This window comes from Temnothorax longispinosus, chromosome 1 (assembly GCF_030848805.1).
Source record: "Temnothorax longispinosus isolate EJ_2023e chromosome 1, Tlon_JGU_v1, whole genome shotgun sequence".
Classification (NCBI taxonomy): domain Eukaryota; kingdom Metazoa; phylum Arthropoda; class Insecta; order Hymenoptera; family Formicidae; genus Temnothorax; species Temnothorax longispinosus.
Genome location: NC_092358.1, coordinates 19,469,020 through 19,485,298, shown reverse-complemented (window position 1 = coordinate 19,485,298; position 16,279 = coordinate 19,469,020). Strand labels below are relative to the sequence as shown.

General features: G+C 38.7%; 1 protein-coding gene across 5 annotated transcripts in view; it reads left to right on the top strand.

The window, feature by feature from the left end:
- The window catches only part of LOC139815597 (latrophilin Cirl), a 435,108-nt gene that overhangs the window by 92,425 nt on the left and 326,404 nt on the right, over positions 1-16,279 (top strand). For 3 of the 5 annotated variants that reach the window (XM_071782617.1, XM_071782634.1, XM_071782614.1), the window contains exon 1: positions 14,419-15,126. The gene's annotated coding sequence lies outside the window, so the exon portion shown is untranslated. Of the gene's footprint in view, positions 1-6,179; positions 6,226-14,418; positions 15,127-16,279 lie in introns of those variants that run through there. The other 2 variants (XM_071782625.1, XM_071782641.1) reach the window with 2 other exon arrangements.

The window sequence follows — 16,279 nt, the reverse complement described above, 5'->3', positions numbered from 1 at the left end:
CACACAAATTGAAATTTTGCTAAATTTAATAAACAATTTGAACATTATGCAATTCATAATTATTTAAATGATCATATAATTTTTCTACTTATGCTTTAAAACAAATACGTGAAGTGACTTATCATTTAGAAACTGTTTAAAATGAGGAATTTGAGGAGGTTTACCGCCACAATGCTGGTGCCAGGGATTAATTTCTTTTTCTGCACAAAAAAAAACTGAAGCGTAGTCCCGCAAGATATATGTACGTGGACGCACGTGCACATTTCTTTTATGGCTGGTTACCGAAGATGTTTGAAAGTCGAAGCGGGATTTCGATGGGCATCGCGGCGTTGTGCATCGTCGCGCTAACAAGACAATCTTTAAAGGAGGAAATCGTTTCCCGAGTCACCAGTTAACATCTTTGTCTCGTATTCTTGTGCCTGGCTTGTGAATATATTCATGAGGTAGTCGGCGTATCGACCAAAACTTTCGGGACCACCGTCGTGAATCGCAGGTGTAAAAGAACGCAGTTAAGTGCCGCGAAATGCGCGCAAATGATATTTTGACACTGATACAAATTCGTGCGAATCTGTCTTTGGTGGTTGTGCATGAGAACTCAGGTAAATGATTTTCGGTGATAATTAACAATAATTAGAGGAAGAAAATCAAAAATAGTTGGCATTCCAAATAAATTTATATTTATGAATATTGTCATGAATATAATGACAATGAGTAAAGGGAGAATATTAAGCAGTAAACAATAAATAAGAAAAGTCCTGTTAACAAATTGTCCTAATAAAAAGTACTCTAATTTTCTATGTCTCTCTTTGTTCTCGTTAAAAATCAAAATTTTTTTTCTCCGTCACTCAGAACTATTTTTGCTTCAAACGAAGCTATTTCAATATTATTTTGAAATCTAATTACGAACGAGAATACCCACGTTTCAGTAAAACGAAGAGACATTGCGAAAGCATGTTTCACGACAGCTCGACCTATTATTAGAACGAGTATTTCGAATCAGGATTGCTTTACAAGTTGAAGAAAAAAAAAACAAATATCATATGTATAATGTCAATATTCATTTTTGTGTATATCCAAGTTGCATTTGGTTGTTCCCATGTCAAGATATTAAATTAATGAAGAGAGAGAGGAATCATTTTCGTCGCGACTTTGCACTAATTATCGATACATCAGCGCGATTTCGCTCAAACGCGTGCACCGGCAAAATACACCGGCGCGGGCGGTGCTTTAATGGAGGCTGCGTATGTATATATAGCGGGCGTCGGATGTGTTTCGCAACGCCGCATCGCCCAAGCGTACAATAAACCGATGTGTATTCGAAGGGGCTTAACTAGACGAACTATTCCCGCGCAGTTTCTATTAGTAGATCACCTGCGCACTGCATGGCATAGATAACGACCCCGTGGCGCAACGACAATGCCTTCGACGGGAGAGACTTAATTAAGTATATATTAATTAAAATCACCCCCACCCCCTTGCGCGCCAACGCCAGCTATGTACGCCTGTTACAATGTTTCTATCCGCTTCATCTGTCCTCCCCCCCCATACTCTATTTTACTGTACGCACGTCGCTGCATATTTGTGAAAATTAAATTTTGATCGCCACGCGTTTGGTATCGAATTCCAAACATAAATAGGCAACGGCTTGATATGTATATATATAATTTATACAGATAATTATGAAGAATAGCAATGTATTGATAAAATATTAACATGCATTCGTCTTAAATTTTTAAATACGCGCATGCTACAAACAGATTTGTCTCTTTTACGAGAAATTCTCAAAATATGCGACATGCCTAGTTTGGGAATTCAATCAATATTTAATGCTTCATTACGAAAGCTTCAAAAATAGGCTACACAATGACGACTCGTCAATTGAAATTATTCAAGTTCGGCATATGGTTTCAAATAGGCCAACGAATCTGAAAAGGTTCAGGCAATGAAGCGCCGGCGGCGAATCTCAGATTTCGCGTCAATTATTCGGGCTTAATAAAAATGTACGATACGGCATCAGGCGTACAAAGGAGGGTCTCGTCCGCTCTCCGCAATCCCCTTTCGTAAAATGCAACGTCAAGGAGACGAATCGGTGACATTGAAGAGAAGCACCCTTGTTAACGTTTCCGTCATCCGTCTCCTTTTGTCGGGGCAACCCTTTCTCTTCGGGCGATTTTAAATCGCACCGGTCGGACGCGTCGGATAATTTATAATACTATTTTTTTCGCCCGTGGATGAGAGAGAAAGAGAGAGAGAGAAAGAGAGAGAGAGAGAGAGAGAGAGAGAGAGATATTAGCATTAACCGTATATCAACTATAACGTGCATTTAAATATTTGATGAATAAACTTACTTTGCGATTCTATAAGAATTTGGTGCTTAAAATAAGTCGAATTATCAATATTTTGCAATATTTAGATTCTTAAAGGAGTTTTTTTTCTGCATGCTTCTAATTTCATAAAAGAGAAGAAATGTATAATAATAGAAATGTATAATAATAGATTTCTCGTAATAATATCTTCGTGATATTAATAAACTTTCCATTCTGTCACGAGTTAGACCATTTTCGATCGGTCGAGACACGTGTGTGTGTCGAGCGATGTGTTCGAGTAAGTGACATTTCATGTTTCGGCTCGCGGAAGACTCGAACGACACACGGGGTACGTTAATAGAAATATATTCGTTTGAAGGAGTATTCCTGCCGCTGCGAAAGTCCCACTGCGCTTCGCTCGATCGTGCGTGACTATCAGGAGAAAATTCGAGTTTAATCTTGTGAGAAATTGTAGAAGTAGATGGATGCGTGCGCGGAATAGAAATAGATGAGTATACGTATGGATTGATATATAATAAGTAGGATATTCTGCCTGTGAGGGAAAAAATATTCTTTCTTGACAGGAGGGAATCTCCGAGACTATAGAAAGGAAAAATTCAAGTTTTATCTCACGAGAAATTAATGTGAAAAAATGTGAAGGATATCTGTTATATACATGATTAATAAAATGATAAAGATGAAAAAGGAAAAGAAAGAAAGTGTCCTTGCAATAATGAATGCAGAGGCATTGCTATTCTCATCTTGGATACTCATCAATCATTTTCCAATTTTCCTTTGTGTGCTTCCGGTGAAAATTCTCTCATAAAAATGTCGCCGAATGCTTGCGACGAATATGAATAACGCAATGTGAATACAATGTTCATAAGAGTCGTAGCATTACGCCTTTTCCTGCACCGCCTGTCGACGATAAATTAAATCGTGGTCGAGTGCCACGTACGCGTATTTTTCACAGAGCGCGTTATCGTATATGCTTGAGCGACCCTTGTGTCTCTCTCTTTCTCTCTCTCTCTCCCCCCTCTCTCTCTCTCTCTCTGCCTCTCTGCCTCTCTGTCTCTCCGTTTCGCTTCATCTTCCATCGTCTTCGCCTTATCGGCAACTCTCGGATTTTAATTTCGCCTTAGGGCGACAGCTCATCCTCCGATAAATAATGACCGATAGCCTCCACACAGTCGCCGAAACGTCAGTATCTTTGCGGCGTTTTTATCGAAGGAAGTTCTTTATTCTCTCACACCGTTTAAATTTTTTACGTATCGAAATGTCAACAGAGCTGTTCCTCCCGTTTTGCGTCAGAAAGGACATTTCTACATTTTTTATTTCAGCGACACATTGTGATAATTGCAGCTAAAAAATTTCTTTCAAAGACGGATCAATGCCCATATATTTATTATACGCAACACTAAATATAGCACCTTGTTTTTAAAGTGTAAGTATCTATCGAGTTTGTAGCAGACAATTTTTTTATTAAAGGATATCGTATATTTAATGTAAAATCAATAAGAAAAGATTACTGTGCGCTAAATAAGACAGTGATAGCTAATCCAACTGTATATATTTTAAAGTAATGTAAGTATTTCATTCCGATCAACTGTTATATAAACTGTTATGAAAAACCAATTTTACATTATTATTTTGAGAATAAATATTCATGATTTTTTTTTATCGAGTTGTAATATTGGAAGTTATTATATTAACTTAATGCTGATAATTATTCTTTTCGAATAAAGGAAAAAAAATTCAAAATTTAAGAACATCTCGTCGAAATAAATCAGTCGAACGGTTATCTTTGGCACGAGAAACAACGTATCACACTGTTGTAAATTACACACACACCAGATAAAGTAACAAATTGCTCGGGTAGAACCTGATCAAGCGCAGAATGAAAACCTGGACAAAAAGGACAACGATCGGAAGAGAACGAGCGATCGAACACCTTTATCGAACTATCGACGATCCTCTCATACCGATTCTTGCGCGTGTAATTTCACGCCCAAATCGCGGAAGTTATGGCAATAGGGTTGGCGATACAAGCCATAAATGGGACCGCCTGACCGTGAACGCGCGTACATATATAGGTCTCCGGCGGGTTCGAAGCGGGCATTTTCTCTCTCCGGGGCTCGGGGTCTCTCGAAAAACAAACAGTTAAAGCTAGGTGGTCCCTCATTAAGTTGGCACCACTCCCGAGTCGTTCCCCTTTAATTCGAGCCGATCCCGGTGCCGCGCATAGAAAGGGTCCCGGAAGGGTCTTGGGTCCCGCAGAGCTCCATTACACACACGCAGGCAGCAGGCAGGTATACGTGTATCCAAGTCTGTACGGCAGCGTGAGTGAGATGTTGGCTATGCGAAATCAATGCATTTGATACGTGTCACCGTATCGCCACATCGATATGCATATACTAGCTGTAGAATACACGGCTGGGTCTGCTGCACGCACGCATTCATATTTCACGCGTGCCCGAATATCGAGCATTTCCGACGTCATTGCTGCGACCGGCTGAGAAAGCAAAGAGATATTTTGTTTTTCTTTCCTTGAAAAAAACCGTTCGTATCAATCGCTTTTGGAAGGTTATTTTCGACGTTAATCTCTAGGAGATAATTTTCGAAAATTCGAGTCGGATTTTCCAAATCGTGAGTTCACAATAATTTGTGGATGCGAGGAGAATGACCGAAATTCTCTCATGACAAAAAATACTTTAAGTATAACCAGAAACTTTGTGAAACGCAGAGTAAATATTAATGAACATGATTTATTACAGATCAATGTTAGGAAGAGAAAAATAACGCCATAAGTTCTTTAAATATCTCGATAAAATGCAGCTTTAATTTTTTACTTGCTTGATAATATTAATCCAAATTTAGACTAAATAGAATAAAAAAAATCAACTTTTATGACATAAGTTCTTTTTATGAAAAGTTGTAGTATCACGTTAATAATTTTCTAAGGATTGCGAATGTATAATTATTTTCAAAGACTCGTAGCTTCGAAGAGCGCACGTAGTTGCCGACGTGCGCACAATATTCGTAGCATAAGGAAAATGCCCGATAATGGGATTACATATAGGGAAAGGATTAGCGAAATCCCTCGAATGCAAAAGCTCAGTCTATAATCTGTACAACATACCGGTATCTTCGACGCAAATCACGAGCGAGAGAACGAGTATATCGTACATAAAGATACCATCGATGTAATCGCTCGATTGGTATCCTACCTAATATGTTTTTTAAAAACTTCGTTTTCATACAAAAAAATAATTTTCCTTTATTTCTTAAAAATTTTAAACGCAATTTCTGTAATTATTTTTTCATTCTTTTTAAACAATTATTAAATTTATTAATTTTGATTTGATATTTTTAATTAAATATAACATTGATATTTCTTTTTACTATTGTCAAGTACCGATTCATTATCCCAATACGGCAATTATAAGCGCAAACTTTTATCTAGCGGGAAATATATGCTGATATAATACGCGAGGGAACCATTATTATCGTTTTCCTTTTTCTTCTTGTACCCTTTTTCCTCTATATATCTATTGGATAATGCTATCTATTCGCATCAGGTATATCTACCCAATTGAGGAGTTATATCTCCACAGTACAAACATAATGTGAACAATTAATGCGAATGGCGTGGTATATTATCATAGTCAGATTATAACGAAGCAAATACAGATGATTAAAAAAACATATTTAAATTAAGCGCTATTATATATATATTACTCGTGTATCTGTATCTCGCAGGATCTCAGAAAATTTAATCTTCGAAATACACATACGTATGACTAACACGCAAATGCACACCATCTGATTTATCCTATATATTGCGTTAATGACCTTTTTCGTTTTGTATTACAGATACGCGTTAACGTCACAGAGGAAGGACGATACGTGGAAAAATTACGTAAGTATACAGACATATACACGCGTGTATACATAAAACATATATGCATGTGCCTGCCAATTAGCTAATAACTGATAACGGATATAGTCGAATAACGTTACTCATCTGTATCATAGATCTGGTGGTCTTTGTAGCATAGATCATCTTTTCACCTTCTCTCGCTTCTTTGAAAGAGGAAGACTACGTCTCTATACATATATACAGTATACACATATACACATATACACATGTATACATACATACACACGCGTGCACAAAATCTTCGACAAAGAAAATTCTTTCCACGCTTATATCATGAAATCGTACTGACGAATGCGCGTAGAAATAAAATAATTTGACATAAGTAACATATATAAAATAAAACGTTTTACGCAACATTTATTCTCATCTTTAGTAAGATAGATACTTTTAGTAAAAATAAAAAAATGGTATAATAAATTCAATATCTAATTGCTAAAGAAAATTGAAAAACTCAGCCCATCAAATGCGTACTACACGATCGAATTTTTTTTCAGGATCAATATTTCATATAAGGAACAAAACTTGCAATTAGAACTGTCAGTTTTAAAGTAATATAATAATTTTGTTTCGAAATATTTGCATAAAAGTTACTGTCTTACAATAGATTATTCAAGACCGCTGTAATTGTATTCATATTGAATAATTTATAACCACTTATTTATAGATACGCTATTTACTATTTCAAAAATGTTGTATTAATTTGACCCGAATATTAATGAATATATTGACCAGACTCCGACTTGGAACGGATTATATATTAGCATTATCCTCTCACATTCCTGGAATACCTTGATGACAAAACTTTTTCACATGCTCTCGTCTTGATTCCTTCTTTTCGAATGCCTGTACGCGCACAATTAGTCCGGTTCTCGAAGAGACATGCACTCGCACGCGCAGCATTTAACCGTCTTCGTTACACGCGTCGGCCAACTTTATGACGTTGTCCGTGTAACTGCCGTGTTTACGATTTTATTGAACCCGCTCCCGCCGGTGTGTATCGCCTGGTATGGAACGCGCCTCTCGTGTGAAAAGGAAAACTTTATCGGACGATGAATTCTTGCGTTTTAAAATACAGTTCTGAGAGTAATAAGACTGAACATTGAAACGAATGAACGAATAATCAAACTCGATTTTTAAGGATCAATATAAAGTAAAAGAGATTATTATTATTAATTATTAATTATTGGAAAAACCTGAACGCATGATCATATAAATCTTTATAAATGGCTCACGCATAAATAAATTAATTCTTAAATAAATTCTTAAATCAACTATAATTATATTAGTAATCGTATGAGCCTCTTTGTATTTTAATCCAAAATTGTTTTTAACATACAACAAAAAATAACTTTCTTAAGAGAGTTAACTCTTCATCCTCGAAATATTTTTATCATCATATTATAAGTTATTACTCTATTTTACATTTAAAAAATTACGCTACAAAGGAGCAAATAAAAAATAAAAACCCTTAAAAAAAAGTTTAACTTAACAAGTTACAACACAAATTTTAGTATTTTAAACCTGATTAATTTTATGCCTTTGAAGATAGGAAACCTCCTGGTTTCAATCAATAGACTTATCATTGTTTATTTAGGAAATATAAGCTGGGAACAGATAATAGTGTACAGAAGAGAAACGTTCGAGGTAGATAAGAGTCGTATGCAAAGTAAACATTATATTCCGTGCGAAGTTATACCTATGTCCCATGCAGTGCTTGTGCGTAAAGAGTTAATCTTGCGTCACACACATACAATATATAAGCATTATTATATATTATATATAAGAAAATAAATATATATTAATTTATAAAAAAAAATACGGTTTTATATATTAATTTATATAAATAAGATTTTATGTTAGGAATATATTCACGAATTATATAATAAATACATTTAAGAAAATGAAAAAGATTGCCGATATGAATTTTTACGTCACTTGAGAACTGAAACAAAGTATCGATTTAAAATGTGAATGTAAAATCTTCTATCTGTCGGATAATCGCCTGCAACTCAAGATTAATAGATCTCATCAGTTTCTTCACGTAACAATGCAATCACATAAGTTCCCTCGCCCTATGTTGCCACGTAGACGACAATCGAATACAGTGGGTTAATAAATGCGGTTGGGGTGGAAGTAGCCAACGATTCCAGGGAAAGTATTCTCAATCGCTCCATTACTCCGTCAGACGGGTGAGTTTCTGCTCGTTTTCTCGTCGTCGGCATGAACCGAAAGACAGTCAATGGCGGCACGGAGGGTTAAAGGAGAATGCGGACTCCGATTCGACAATGGGCCACCTACGGTCCCCCTACACCCCCACTAGCTCTTTCTCTCCCTTTCTTTCGTCTCTTTTCGAGCATACTCGGAATCTCGACCGGACCAGCTGCCCTAATGCTGCGGAACTGACTGTAACGCGCCGGCAATTGTCATGGTCTTGTGAACTGTAAAGCGCGTTGGGGAACACGCCACGAGCGATTCTGTCCTGGTTTACGTTGCATCCTCGACTGTTGACGTTTGCCACCGGGCCTGGTGTTGTCCGAAATCTCCGGCACGAATCGTTTACACCGAGATAGAAATGGGATAAAATAGGCATACGATCACCGAGGGAAGGACCGTGACACGGATTTGGTTGTTCGGTTAATTAGGCAACAATGGTAAATTATGGGAGGACAAATCCACAGGATTCATAATTTTGCATGCTATATATAGCACAGACTTAATATATCAGTTTTTACGAAATAATTTCGAAAAATGACAATATGATATACAAAATATATGTTTTAATAAGACATTATATTTTTGCAAAACTTACATTGCCTATATTATATATCTTTGTTTCCTATAAACTATTAAGATTTATTCAATTTTTTAATTTATGGTAAATATATAAACGTGTCTGTTTTTCAAATTATTCTGTACATATTATTAGAATACGATACTTAATAGAAGAGATGTTAAACTATAATCGATCATAATATCCAGAATATGGTTCATTTAAATTTAGATGTTTTTTTTTGGTGCTACAAAAATCATTTTTCTACGTCTTTACTCGCTATTCACGGATTTTTCTTTCAAATAATTTGTCTCTGTCTGTTCGCCTCCCGTCTAAAGTTAACCCAGTGTAGAATCTGAATTCCTAAAGGACTCAAGTTTCCCGTGATTCAGTTCGTAAGCCCTGGCGGCTGTGGTTATCGAGGCGTTATCGGCCGTGCGAAACGACACCACAAATTCTACGCGACGTTTCAGGGTGCGTTTCGAGCCGCGCCGTTGAATTAAAGCGTCATCGCGGTTCCGCGCCGTGTCACGGGGTACAACTGCGAACGACCCTTCGGAGAATAAACTCCCATCCAGTATTTATGGACTTTTGGGATTAGCGAGGACGAAGAAGGGAGGCAACTCTCTGTGCATCTCTTTTATAAACTCGCTTTCGAAACACCTCGACGACGAGAAAGGAGAGGCAATCCGCCCTCCTTCCGCGATGTAGATCGCGATTCGCGTTGTTTATATACGATGCTGTCGCATAGGGGATGCTCTTTTGTCCGCGGTTGATTCTCACCGGGAGATACCGTCGAATGAATTTCAGGGGTGGCGGAGCGATATACATGTCATGCCCGGCTGCGGTTCTGAACTTTACGAGTTCTTCTTGCTTCCCGCGATTCCAGAGACTGCGAATGCGAATCGCGGTAATCGTAAAACCACTCGATACAATCTTCAATGCGATTTAACTTTGATCGATTCAACGTATACAAACACAAAATTAGTTATGCAGTATCTATATAACGACTTTATGCCAGTGTTTTTGTATATCTCGAAAATTGTAATTCTATAACTTAAGAATGAAAGTTATCGATATTGAACATAATTAGGCTAATGAAGTGTTTCAAAGACAAAAATAGTAGAGAAACGATTGTAGAAAATTTAATTTCGACATAACAAAAAGAGAATACAAAGATAGCGTTTCAAAAAAGACAAAATGTAAGCAAATGTACAAAAAATGCTATAAGATTTAACCACTATATATCGAGTTTCACAAATCTTCTTATGTATACGTATATACATAATTTTAAATTATATTTAATTAAACAAATTCTTTATTAAAATATCTTCATTAAATTAAATTTTAACTTTTCTCGCTGTATTGAATAAATCTCATATTATTCTTTGTCATGTATGCTTATACAAAATTATATTAGGGAGAAATAATAATAGAGAATTGACTATAATGTTGAGATTTGCATTGTCTAAAAATTTAATAGCTATAGAAACGTGAAATATAATCACGAGGCGTCATTGGTCCGCCGCGATACGTTTGTCTCGCAATGCGAAGCGTATAATACGATCATAAAGTTATTAACGTGCATATTACATGCGTGCATTCATGCAGCGTATCAGGTTTGCAATAGAACGAGAATTCGCCGTTCAATACAGTTTTCTTTTCAAACAGCAAATAGGACAACATAAATTATCTATTACTATATATATCTAATAAAAGATCGTGCTGATTCCTAGAAAATATATATAGTAACAAAAACAAGATTTTTTGATATAAGATATTCTTTCCCTTTTAATTTTAATGATAGATCCTTATTTATTATACTACAGGTTGTTTTTTTAACGAAAATGTTTAGATATTAATATGTTTCGAGTAATTAGTAATCGGAAATAAAACGGGTTTTACGAGTTCTGAGTAGATGACAATAGAATTATTTAATAAAGACTTGTATAATTTATTGATAAGATTTACTGAATATAAATGGTAGAAATAAATAAATATCTGATCCTAATATGCAAACCAATATATTTTACAATTATTTACATCGTGTCTTTATATTTTTCTTTTGTATACGATATATATATTTTATTCTTATATTTAAAATTATCTTTAATGTATCTTGGTTCTCTATAATTCTAAATCCATTCATTAATGGATACCATAATAATGGTTAAACTATTGTTTTCTATTTTGTTAAAAGAGCAAAGATAGAATTAACTTCCGTTAATTCATTCAAAAGGTTAGATAAGTGAATATGAGAAAAGCGCGCGAAGGTGAAGTGTAGTCCACGTCAACAGAAACTTCCCGATGTTTTCTGCAGTTTTCGAGACAGACGTGCGTTTAAATGCGAGGGAGTTTGCGACCTCTCCCTTGGATTGTTTTCCTTCGTCGTGGATAATTTCCCGTCTGCCACTTGCACCTCGCGCAGTAATTTATTGTAAACGCGAAGGCGGACGCGCCGGTTTAAACGATTTTCCTGATATGGCAGCGAACGGACGGATGAAAAGACACGGAAACGCCTTCCATCGTCACGTTAACGATTCATTACGGAAGTGTAAATTAGCAGAAATCGTATCTCGCTCGTTGCTATTGCTCATCGCCGGAAACATGCGATCATCGCTAAAGAAACGTTAAATTCTTAATATTGATATACTATATACTTGACGATTCACTTAAAACTGTTTGAGCGATTCACACATTTTTTAAACCAGGTTTTCATTAAAAACGTTGAAAAGGTACGAGTTTATTCAGTAATGTCTGACTTTTGTTGTCATGTTGTGCCAAATGGATGAATCCATTCAGATAGATCAAAATAACTGATACGAATGTACATGGCACAAAGTTTTTTTTCGTAAAATTAGCAGTTTTTTTTATTTTAAAATTTTCGTTTCAATAAAAATCGATTTGTTTTACGCAAATTTAATTATGTCACATTTTATCCTATTTTTTCCGATATTTGACTTTTAGTTACAAAAAAGTCAGAAATTGGAAGTTTTTAAAAATTAAGCATATTTAATGTCAAATATCAGAAAAATAGGATAAAAAATGTGATTATTCTAAATAAGGAACTGTCAAATAAGATTTTATTTTCAACAGTCACAACGCTTAATTAATTTCCAAACACTTCCAATTCCTGTTTTTTTTTGTAACTAAAAAAGTCAAATATCGGAAAAATAGGACCAAAATGTGACATAATTAAATTTTCGTAAAACAAATCAATTTTAATTTATATATAAACCCCAATTTAAACAAGATTTTTAAAATATAGAAAAGAACTGCTAATTTTACGACAAAAACTTCGTACCATTGTATCAGTTATTTATTTCAAGCTGTCTAAATGGATTCATCCATTTAGCAAAACATGACAATAAAAATTAAGCATCACTGAATAAACTTATCCTTTCATTCCGCTTGTTGTGTGGATTTCGGTATTTTTTAAACGCGTATGCATTAATAATTTCAGCAATAATGTTGGGAACAATAAAAACTTGTGAATGCATAACTATTATTTTGTCAAATAAAATGTGTCCATATGAGAGGCAAATATTTTTCCAATGAAAACAATACTTATTCATTTCTCACTCATACGTGATTGATGAAATACGATACCGTTGTTTTATACTTGTAAACAATATTGAAAAGCAATAGTTATAAATAATAGATAAGCCAGATAAACAAGTAACATGTACACATTATAGTAAGTACACGTCGGTTAAAAAATATTTCATAAAAGAGATTTTTAGCATAAATTCATTCATTCAGATTTCATACTTTTATTATTCTTGTTATAAACTTCCATTTTTCGTTCATATCTTTATAAGTTTCAATATCATTGAGTTCGTTGTGTTATTGATTTTATATATTTTGTTAAAAGTAGCAAATATATATACACACGATAAGAGAAAAGCTATTTAAAAGCATAAAAAGATTATAAAGTATTTAAAGAACACTAAAGAACAGGCGAAAGAATAAATTATACGAAAAACATCTTGAAAATATAAAATGATATAAATATACTAAGAGCATTTTTCATATCATACTTTTCGAAATATTCTTTCTCAATAAATAAATGAATACCTATTATATTGATATAATTTTAACGCTATTTTCGCTTATCTTGTATCATTATCAGTTAAGTATCTCATATCGTCTGGCAATTTTAATTTATAATTAATAAAGGTACTTACCTAGAAGATGTTGACACAATGCTGGAAGAATGCAGAGCGATATACGGGGCGGAAGTTGACGTCGCGGTCGACTCGAAGTTATTGTCCTTGTAACGGTGTGGCCTTGTAACTCACTGCAAAACACAAACAACGTTAGTTTCCTCGTGCGTAGCGATATCGGGGGTTAATGGATAAGAACACTTTACATCATCTCGCGAGATCGCGAGCCGGAGAAAGCGAATTCGCCGAGCGAAAGCGTCCGTTTGACACGAATTGCGCGCGAAGTCACGAATTCGAAACGTTGTAAATCGCGCACGGTGATATCGGATGCATGCGAACGCGAATCGCGACTATTACTCTGCCCGGATAGTGAGATATCGATAAACTATGAATTCAGCCGTTCCGCCGTGAACGATATTCCGAACTTGGCTGTATTGTGCAATTTCTAACTTCGTGTCGCAACTTCCGAATAAGCTATCTTTTAAGTTTCAATAGTCGTTAACGCTACGAGCCATTTCGAGCCGCTGGTTAATATCGCGTAGTTATTAACTTGACTCTCGACGTTCGATAGACGCTATATTGTCTCAGGCTAATGCGGAACTTTTGTGCTCAAGCCATTCAGAAGAGCGAGCGAAAAGGTATTACAAGATCTCTCAATATTCTCGTCCGAAGAATCCATGTACCGTTCGCGCATATCGTCAACAAATCACCGTTAACGTCCGATAACCGGCGTTTCCTTCTCATTCAAGATGGGCCGTCCGCGTGGCGACTCCGGACTCCGGATCGTCAGACAACTTCGATCGCGTCGCCGCGCATCGTCGCGAGGTACTCTCGCTACCTGCGATACGAAGTTAGCCGCGCGAGAATAACGCGATCGCGAGCGGCGATACGACATTCGAAGTCGGGCGCGACAAAAATTCCACCTAACGCGTTTACACGACCGCTAGAAGGAAGAAAGAAGACACCGCGGCGGCATCGCGCGAACGCGAAGAGAGGAGCAGAGGAGCATCTTTAACCGACTCGAAGGTGGGCGCGGAGCGCGGGGCGCGGCGGCGGCGGCGGCGGCTGACTCGAAAACCGTTCGGTTCGGCGTATACGCGAGGGACGAGGGAAGCCGAGCGCGCCCGAGCGACCTCGTCCTCGCGGTGGTGGGGGGGAGTCGCCACCGCCGCCGCCGCCGCACTCCGCAGTCGCTCGTCGCTCGGCTCGGCGGGTGTGGTGGGGAGAGACGCTCTCTCGTCCCCTGCGCTCGCTCAGTCGCTCCGTCGCCGCCGAAGGGAATGTGTCGCCGCGCGTTGCCGTTCCCCTCGTAGCCGCGCCGCGACGGGTGTCAACTCTCGCGCTGCTCTCGTTACCCTCTCACCGTCGTCGTCGTCGTTGCGTCGCCACTCGCCGCCGTCCACCCTCGCCGCGATCCTATACCCGTCATGGAGACTCGTAACTCCCGTGCGACACGGTGAAGCGCGACGGGGCGCTCTATATCGCGCGGCCAACTTCAGTGTGTTCCGCGCGAGTGATACGAAAGCGTCTTTTCGGTCTCGATCGCGCGACTTCGCAAATTCGGTATGCGTAACTGTGATCGCCCCGGGATCTGACTCCGTTCCCCAGGATCTACTCGAGGAAATCCCCTCGGAGAACACGGATAACCGACGGTGGAGAACTCGAGGGAGGCCGCCGCGCAGCCGAAGGATCGCGTCAGCCGTCGGCAAGACGCGTGCCTCGGCCGAGATCGGCTGCTCGATCATAGCGATCCCGCCCGCCCAGGATCGTGTTTCCCGGAATTCCCGGAAACTCCGAGATTGGGATGTAACGAGGCCTCGGACCTCGCTAGTGTGTTTCGTGTGACAGTGAGAACGGTGAACAACTGTTCTGGTTTTTGTTCTTCGGTTTCCCGCTTTCTGTGCGATGTGCCACGGTCCCACCGGTCGCCGCATCCTCTGTCTCGTAAGTACCGTAAAGAAAAACGGCTTCTCGAAATCGACGGTTCGTACCTCCGCGCTCGTTCTTTCCCCCTCGAAAACGACCGTCGCTTAGTGAATTCGACATCGTGCCGTCGCGTCGATCGATACCGATCGGGGATCCGAATCGGAGCTTCTCCGACTTGGAGCGACGGCAACGGAATGCGACGCGATTCGAAGCGTCGGAACGAGGCGCGTGTGCTCGCGCGCGCACGCGAGATATATATTTTTCCCCCCCGTGGTTCTGTGAACTTGTGATGAACGTGAAAGTGGAAAGCGCTGTCCGAAATCGGAGTGCGTCGGTCGGAAATTTGGCCCGTTGACGTGCACTCGTTCGGCGCGTTCATTTCGGAGCGACGACTCTCCGATTCTCGAACACCGCGCCAGTCACGTCCGCGTCGGTCGCTCTCGATCGCGGAAGTACAACCGTCCGATTTTTTTTCCCCAGTGTGCTCGCTCTCCTCGATCTCGCGGTGTGGAAGTTACGGCGTATCCTCGCCGCGCCGGTGTAATTTCGCAGTGACGCCGGCCTGTGTTTTCTTGAAAATTTTTTTTCAAGCGATTCGAACGACGAAATGGCGCGGGAGAATCGCGCGTCGATGGAAAATCAAGGATTTTGTATTCGCTACGATCGTGTCGTGCCGAGTTCTCACGCACCGCCTAGTTTTTGCAGCCGTTACTTGTTGACGTGTTTGCCCTGTGTCTCCATTAGTGAAATGCGCTATAAGCGCGCGACTTACACACGAGCGAAGGAATTATCTATATTTATACGTATTTACGTACATACGCGACGACGAATTTCACGCTTCCCCGCGAGAATCGATGCGCGACGATTGTGTGCGCGGAGAAATTGGGCCTCGGCGAAAACTCGCGATAACAGACGCGTGTGGTGCGCGATTTAATTGTTTAATATCTGCGATGAAAATAGCGGAGGACTTTAAACAAATTTCGCGCGCATTCCCCATGCCGTCGGGGAATCAAATTTCTCCACAAACGCGATTGCGCGCTTTTAATGCTTTTTTACTTCGTTCTCCTTCGACGTCGAAAATCTCGTTTTCGAATTTTTATTCGCAGTTAGCTCAAACTGTCGGACGAGCATGACGGTGAATTATATTTCGAGTTACGTGTGTGTCGATACG